Below are 8,716 nucleotides of genomic sequence, written 5' to 3'. Positions count from 1 at the left end.
TAGAAATAAAAATTGTGAAATAAAAAATAAATTCCAAGGATGAAATTCTTGGTAATCATAAATGGATGATTATCTAATATATTTATAGGTGAGAAAATATTTCTAATATGACTCAAATGGTGAAGAATTGATATATTTTCAATAAAAAAAACCCAACAAAAATAAAAAATGATTAAATCTTTTTTCGATGATGGAACCTTTTCAAGAAAGCAAATTGTATTCTTGAATACTCTTGAAGTAAGAAAATATTTTTAAGAATTTTACCAGATTGATGAAAAATCTTAAAAGTTATTTTCAATATTCAACATTAAGATTTAAGACCATTAGAATTAAGACCTTAGGATAATTTAAAATAAAATGGTACCATCCTTTAGATGGGCATGTGGAGGTGTTATAACCTTTCTCATATGTAATCAAACTCTTAAACCCTGTTTGATTAGTAGACAAGAACTTATTGTTTATGGACCCTTGGTTAAGCTTAGGAGATCCATAAAAGGATAGATTTATTAGGTGGCAAATCACACCTAGTTAAAAAGATTGGTGGTGACTTCTTAAGTTATGTCTAGCTATAGATTTTTGAATCTATATGTTATGATAGTTTAGCAACTTCGTTAGGGAAGGAGTTAGAGAGCCAGGCCATACATTTTAAATTTATCCTATCCTTTGGTCTAATGGTTTTAAAATGTAAAGATTTTGTTATTTGTTCACTAACATTTTTCTTTTTGTCTTGATTTATGGGGTTGAAAATTTTATGTTCCTTCACACACACTACCACATACATTTGCATTACCTGAGCTCTATACCCAGGTTTTTGTCCCTTTTAGGAAGGAGTAAAGCACCTATGCTATCATGAGATGATAATCTTCATAATGGCTAGCAAAATACTCTCATTCAAATTAAATCTTTTTAGTTGGTAGCCTATAATGGGTGAGGATTGGAATGCCTTACTAGTCTGTAATAGACAATGATGTATGGAACAATTTAGGAACCTTTAGTGGTTAAAGTCATTTAACCATGCATATAATCTATACTTAAGAGGCCAACATTAAGATAGAGCCATTTCTACCCATTGATAGATATACCCCGAAGTTAGGACACAAGAAAGAATAATTTGTGATCTAACCATTTTATTTGTTTAGCTTTATGCATTTACATCATTTCAATTAGTGCTTGCATTGTCATATCATCATATGCATCATCTTCATTATTATATTTAATATTATGCATTTGCATCATTTCATATAGAGAATATTTACCACATATCAGTTATTGATAAATCAGATCTTATACCTACGTCCATGGAAAGCCAAATGCAATCAAAGTTTGCATTAGTGCATTTTGAATTTGCTCACTAATTGAAAATCAAGTTAGAAAAAGGTAAAAAAAAAAAGGGTAATTGCCTACCTGAAGGTTTTATCTCATCATTGCTTGAGAGAGTTCATCTTAATCTCTAACAAAATGACCTGGCTAACTTAAACAATATTTGGTGATGTATAAATAGAACAAGGCAAGAGGTATTTGAGGGTAAATATGGAGACATAGCCTCATTACTTCAAGTAGATGTGGATGATAGCTGATTGGAGCTATCCTTCAATTTTGAAATCCTTTTTATAGGTGTTTTGTCTTCAATAAGACATATATAGTGCCTACAATTGAAGAGTACATGATCCTACTTCACTTTGATTTACTAAACCTAGAAAAGATTATTGGTAAAACAAGGTAGGTTATCATAAGAAACTTATGCAAATGTTTGGACTCAACTTGCCTCAAGTTGATGCATGTGTCAAAATAAAAAATGAGAGTAAATGTATTCCATAGGGTTTTCTACAAGACTTCATTCAAGAACATTTGGGTGATGATCAGGGATTAGCGGTGATGGCTATAGCTCTATATGGATTTTTAATCTTTTCAAAGGTCATAGGATATATCGATGTTGTAATGATAGATTTTGTCAATCAGTTAGAGCACGAAGTCAATGCAACACTAACCATTTTGTTAGAAACCATTCGATCTTAGAATTATTGTCACAAAAATGGTAAAGGTCAATTTACTGGGTGCTTACAAATACTTTATGTATGGATGAAGAGTCATTTTGAGTGTAAAGAAAACAAGTTTCACAAACCATACCTTCATTATAGTGTTTCAATCAAAGAGTTTTATTACAGCACATGGCCTAAAGCAAAGTAAAAAAAAGAATGGGTTTCATTTTTTCATGCATTTGATAGCCAAAAGATAATTTGAGCACATTGGATACATCATGATACAGTGTTATATAGCTGTGGGAATCAACCTTGGGTTTTTTTATTGGGCTTATAGGGTGCTGTTACTTATGCCTTAACTTTGATGAGAAGATAGTTTAGATGTGAGCAATTTATTCCAGAAACATAGGACTTAACTAGTGAGAATTGTTCTTCACCAAAAAATGAGCATATAGGATGATTGAAATGATAGTAGAAAATCCAAAATCTTAGTGAGCAAAAAAATCAATGGAAAGCCTTATTCCATGATCTAGATAAGACACATTCATCAGTCACACCCAATCTTGCTTGACTCTTAAAAAAAATAAATTATTGAAAACAATGATGGAAAAAGGTAAAAAAGCTACACCAAGGTGCACAAACATAGTCAGATGCTACAAGGGATAATGGATCAGCACACAGCATAGGTAAAAGTTTTGACTAGTGAATGCAAGAAACATGTTGAACAAAGTGAGTAATGGAAAGGTAAGTGTACAAAAAAGCAAAAACATTTAAAACACTTGTTCAATTAGTTATGCATGGTTGTAGACATAAAAAATGAAGGAAAAAGTGGAAGAATTGAAGGTCATGGGGCAACCAGTAGGTGTTCATAGGCAGTGATTGCTTGACTTCCTAGGTATGGCATAAAATCATTACCAACAAGCTAGAAAATTCATAAAGAGGCATTAGAATGACGTTTAGGAAATATTGCATTGATGTTTAGGACTTTAGAATATTCCTTTAGCTTTGTTAAGATGTAGTTTTAAAATTTAATTAAATAAAGTTTTGAATTGAGATTTCTTTTATCAATGATAGTTATGTAGCAAATATAAATACATTACATTGATGCATTAAAATACCAAACATAAAGCATGTCATTTCTAATAATATGTGATTTTGGTACTCAATGATCAAAGATAGCTCTACCAAGTAAGAACCCCACACAATCAACTCACCAATACAATATAAAAGCTCGAGCCAGACTATGGAACAAGAAAATTTTAATCACCTTAAAAAGATAGAGAGAGCTCAAAAAAAATTTTGAAGAAAAGTTGAATAAGATTCTAGAGGCTTTGAATAAGTTGAACAAGGGGAATAATATAGAAAAAAATATTAGCCAGCAGGACCATTTATCACAATAGGTGGTTAACCCTTTATACTTTCTTAATTTTGATCCACATCAAGCCTAGTCCACATAGGATGCACCACCACAACAGTTTACATACCTTGTAGGGTATACATACCCTAAAATGTCATCAGCTTCAAATCCAAGATTTACCGAGAAGGTAGTAAAACCAATCTAGATTCCTAATCTAGATGATCTAAAAGAAAAAGAAAAATTAAAGCTAAAAGTGATCGAGTTGTTGAGGGACTCAATAGTTGACAAAAAGATGAATATGATTAAGGAAAAGTTACGGGTAATTGACGGTATTGGTTTTTATGGTTTTGTGGATGCTGCTAAGCTCTGTTTAGTCCCACATATCGTTATTCCTTTAAAGTTTAAGATTTCAAAGTTTGAAAAATATGATGGTACAAAGTACCTAAAGACCCACATTAACATGTACTTTTGAAAGATAGTACCCATACTAATAAAGAAAAGCTACTAATGAATGTATTTCAAGACAACCTTACTGACTCTACTACTAGATAGTATGTCCAGCTAGAAAAGACTCGCATTTAATTCTAAAGTGGTATGGCCTGCGACTCTATTAGTTAGTATCGATATATCATAGATTTAGCTCCTAATCATTTACATTTACAGAATATAAAAAAAAAGTAACTAAATCATTTAAGGAGTATGCTCAGAGGTGGAAGGTCATATCTACTCAAGTTTAACTTCCTCTAATTAAGAAAGAGACCATAGTATTATTTGTGAGCATTTTTAAAATCTTCATATTATGAAAAGATGAGAGAAAATGTAATAAAAAATTTCACCGACATGGTGATCTTTGGTGAAATCATTAAGAATACCATTAAGAATGGCAAGTTAAAAGGAGGATAAACTTCTACTAAAAAAGCACCAAAAAAAAAAAGAGATCGAAACTCAAGCTGTGAATTTTGAAAGACAACAGTTCAGAGGTTACTAACCTTATCCACCATAAGCTTATTACATATACTACCTTACTGTGAATAATACAACACCATACCTATACCAGTCAACTCCATAGCCATCTTACCCAAAAACATATCAACTCGATTTCAAACCCTAAACTCTCATTTATAGTCTTAACACCCATCCTCTTACATGATCTCAAATTCATCCTGCTAACTTGTTGAGAATCATTAGTGATTGTGTCACCAGATAGTTTTTCTATATGGCGTTTAGATCAAGGTTGGAATTTTTTAAACTAACTTGTTTTGTAGATCTCATTAGGTTTGATGAGTTGTAATTCTTTTAGTTTTTCATCAGAAATAAAATGAGTTTTTCTCATAATATTTTTGAGTTTAACCATACCTTCTTCGTTGGTAGTGGTTGTACCTGTAAAAGAGGTTACTGAAACAGTATCTTGGTTAGATTCAGTATTTAACATAAAAATAAAATTAGATTCATCTTCAGAAGAGCTATAATTTGTTTCTGAAAAAACTTCATAATAAATTTCTTCGTCAAATAATTCTTTAGCAAAACAAATTTGAAGAAAAGTTTCATCAAGTTTTTTGATCATTTTCTTCGCACTTTTTCCTTTGTTAAGACAAGTATTTGCATAGTGACCTTCTTGATCATAAAGAAAACATTTACAATTATTTTTAGAAGATTTTTTCTTCTTTTTAACAACAAATTTACCTTTTTTAGGTTTAAAAGTTGTGGGTTTCCATTTTTTCCAAAAATATTTTCATTTTTTCTTAAAACGATGTTTCTTTGAAAAAGATTGTTTATTACAACCAAATTCCAATTCATTTTCCAAAATCGTTGTACATTGTTTATACGAAAGTTTAGATTTTACTTGCTTAGCAGCTTTTTGCTTGAAGTAGTATTCGTTGACCTGATTTTGAACATAGTGTATTTTACATCCAAGAGTATCATAAATTTCTATGCTGGGATTTACAACATGAACAATTTTGAGTTTTAACTCAAGGTAAATGGGGTAATTTTGTGAACATAATTCATCCCATGGTGAGGGAAGTTTGAGAAAATATTGTTGTAACCAAAAGTTTGAATATTTTTCATCCAATTTTTGATATTTAGAAAGATATTTTTTAGAAAATCATCTAAATACTTAATATCACATAATTTTAATTTAGATAAAATAAATTGAGCTTTTTGAGTGGGATCCAAAAATTCTGTACTACCACAAAACTCAATTTTCAAGATTTGGGTTAACTCTTTCAAAAGTTGAGGTATATTTCCTGCAGCTAATAGAGATGATTTCTGCTATGCTTTGAGGGTTGTAGTTTCTCATTTTTTGAGAAATTGAGGACATCACCTTGTCATGTGCCACAAAAATAGTTGAAAAATCTTTCTTTGTTCCATTGCTCCTTGTAACTTATGGCAACAATAGACATAGATTGTGCCTAATCAATTATCATTTTTTCATAGTTTTTAAGAGGGACTTTAGTTAAGTCTAAATAAGTACCGTCTTGAGAAACCATTCGTTTGTTTAACGAATCGATAATAGGGGTTTCAATCTTAACCTGACCTGTTTAGCCAAAATCAGAAGTTTGCTTTATCTCATCCTGATTTAGGTGAGAATATTTTTCTTTCAAATGAGGAAGATGTTGATCCACTATATCAGGATCTAATAAATTTAGAAATCATCGTATATCATCAATATTTGGGTTAGATATTGCTTCTGCTTTTTTCTTACCACGTGCCTCTATTTAAGGGATATGAATTTCACTTGGTTCTGGATCTGGTTGATCATCAGAACTATCTGTTTTATCAAATGTGGTTTCATTTACAAAGGGGGTAAAAAAAAGATCTATGTATAAAGGATTACAAAAGCTATATCTATATATGTATACAAGTGAAGGACAGAAGGTGAGAAAAAAGAAAATGAAGAGATGGAGTGAAGAGAGAAATAAAGAAAAAAGGAGAATTCACCTCTTCGAGCTTAGTTACAATGAGGCTTTAAATAGAAAAATTCTAACTTATGAATAGTAACTCTGTACAGTTACCGTTGTAGACACCCCATTTTGTCCGGGATTCTTTGTCATTTGAGACTAATCCAAGCTCAGTTGCAGGGATTTTTATTCATTTTTATTTTATATTTTTGTTTATTTCATATTTATCATTTTTTTATTTTATGATTTTTTTTCTTTCTTTTGATTATCTGATTATTTAAAAAAAAAAAAAGAAAGATTGAGATTAAGTTTGATGATGATAAAAAAATTAGGTGTTAATCTTTAGCATTTGATGACTAATGAGAATCAAACTGAAACACAATCACTTGGTTTTATATGCCATTACAATTCACAGCAATAGAAAAAAAAAAAACAAAACAGAAAAAAAAGATAGATGAGGAATCCAGATAGGGGGAGAAAAGATAGAAGAAGAGTCCGAATAGGAGACGAAAAAAAAAAAGGAGAAAAAGATAGAAGGAGAATCCGAATAGGAGAAGGCAGGCGTCTGGATACACGCCACAATCTTTTTTTTTCAAACAAAAATGGTTGTTTCATTTTCTGAGGATTTTTTTCTTGGGTTTTCTTGAATCTCAAAAAAAAAAAAAAAAGAGAAATGAGAGAGTGTATTTCGATTCATATCGGTCAGGCCGGTATTCAGGTTGGCAATGTTTGCTGGGAGCTTTATTGTCTCGAGCATGGCATTCAGCCTGATGGCCAAATGCCAAGTGATAAGACTGTTGGTGGAGGAGACGATGCTTTCAACACCTTTTTCAGCGAAACTGGTGCCGGAAAGCACGTTCCTCGCACTATATTTGTTGATCTGGAGCCTACTGTTATCGATGAAGTTAGGACTGGAACGTATCGTCAGCTGTTCCACCCTGAGCAACTCATCAGTGGAAAAGAAGATGCTGCCAACAATTTCGCCCGTGGCCATTATACGATTGGAAAAAAGATTGTTGATCTCTGCTTGGATCGCATCCGAAAGCTCGCTGATAACTGTACCGGACTCCAAGGGGTTTTGGTTTTCAATGCTGTTGGTGGTGGTACTGGTTCTGGCCTTGGATCTCTTCTCTTGGAGCGTCTCTCTGTTGACTATGGAAAGAAGTCAAAGCTTGGTTTCACTGTGTATCCTTCACCTCAGGTTTTTACATCTGTTGTAGAGCCTTACAACGTTGTGCTGTCCACTCATTCGCTCCTTGAGCACACTGATGTTACTGTGCTTCTCGATAATGAAGCCATATATGACATCTGCAGGCGTTCTCTGAACATTGAACGACCCACTTATACCAATCTTAACCGCCTTGTCTCTCAGGTTATCTCATCTCTTACTACCTCTTTGAGGTTTGATGGAGCTCTGAATGTGGATGTGGCCGAGTTCCAGACTAACCCGGTTCCCTATCCCAAGATTCATTTTATGCTTTCCTCCTATGCACCTGTTATTTCAGCTGAGAAGGCTTACCATGAGCAACTATCAGTGGCTGGGATCACCAACAGTGCTTTTGAACCCTTTTCCATGATGGCCAAATGTGACCCACGCCATGGAAAGTACATGGTTTGCTGCCTCCTGTACCGAGGTGATGTTGTGCCCAAAGATGTGAATGCAGCTGTGGCCACCATCAAGACCAGAACGAAGGTTGTTGATGGGAATTTTACAGACCAGAGACGACAGCCTACTCAGCAGCAGCAGAATTTTCATGCGACTGGAGCTGTACCAAACACGGGATCACCTCGATATGAACAGTCATATGCTCAAGGCACAGGTCCTACTTGGAATGGTCAATTGGTTCTACAACAGCAGCCCTCTTCACCTGTCTATGGTGCTCAGAGAAGTGGCTTGCTACCACCATCACTCTGGAAAGCACAGGCGACAGACTCTAGCCCAGTTGCGGGTGTTCAATATCCTCAGTCAATGGTTACTCAAGTTAGTGTAACACATGGCCAACCTCAAGGACCTCAACATATGAGAAGTGATCGGGTGGTGGGTACGTACATTCAGCCAATCACAACCGGTCATTTGTCAGCAATTAATAACGAGGCTGTTCAGGGAAATCGGTTCGCTGGTTTTCATCCTCAACCAGTTCTGGGAGCACAGTATATGGACATACTTTCACAGCAAATGGCTCCTATGTATCCTCGACAAATGTATGGCAAGTCAAGATAATCTTTTTTTTGGTATTTTATTTATTTATTTTTGTTGTGCTAGTTATTTTCAGGAGTATTATTTTTATTTATTTTATTTTATTTTATTTTTATTTTTTACAGAAAAATAAAAATTTTCAAAAAGAAATATTTTTGAGGAAAAGTTGAAAGTATCAATTTTCTTTAAAAATAAATTTCCAAAAAAAATATTTTTGGGGAAAAGTTGAAAGTATCAATTTTCCTTAAAAATAAATTTCCAAAAAAATATTTTTGGGGAAAAG

At 33.2% G+C, this 8,716-nt stretch overlaps 1 pseudogene; it reads left to right on the top strand.

Annotated features, from left to right (window-relative positions):
• Positions 1-6,841: 6,841 nt before the first annotated feature.
• LOC111274311 (tubulin alpha-4 chain pseudogene) lies at positions 6,842-8,457 on the top strand (annotated as a pseudogene).
• Positions 8,458-8,716: the final 259 nt, after the last annotated feature.

The sequence above is a fragment of the Durio zibethinus genome, chromosome 26 (genome assembly GCF_047325235.1).
Source record: "Durio zibethinus cultivar Kanyao isolate XHJ-2024 chromosome 26, ASM4732523v1, whole genome shotgun sequence".
Classification (NCBI taxonomy): Eukaryota; Viridiplantae; Streptophyta; class Magnoliopsida; order Malvales; family Malvaceae; genus Durio; species Durio zibethinus.
Note: the sequence above shows the minus strand (reverse complement) of the source record. Positions and strands in the feature narration are given on the sequence as shown.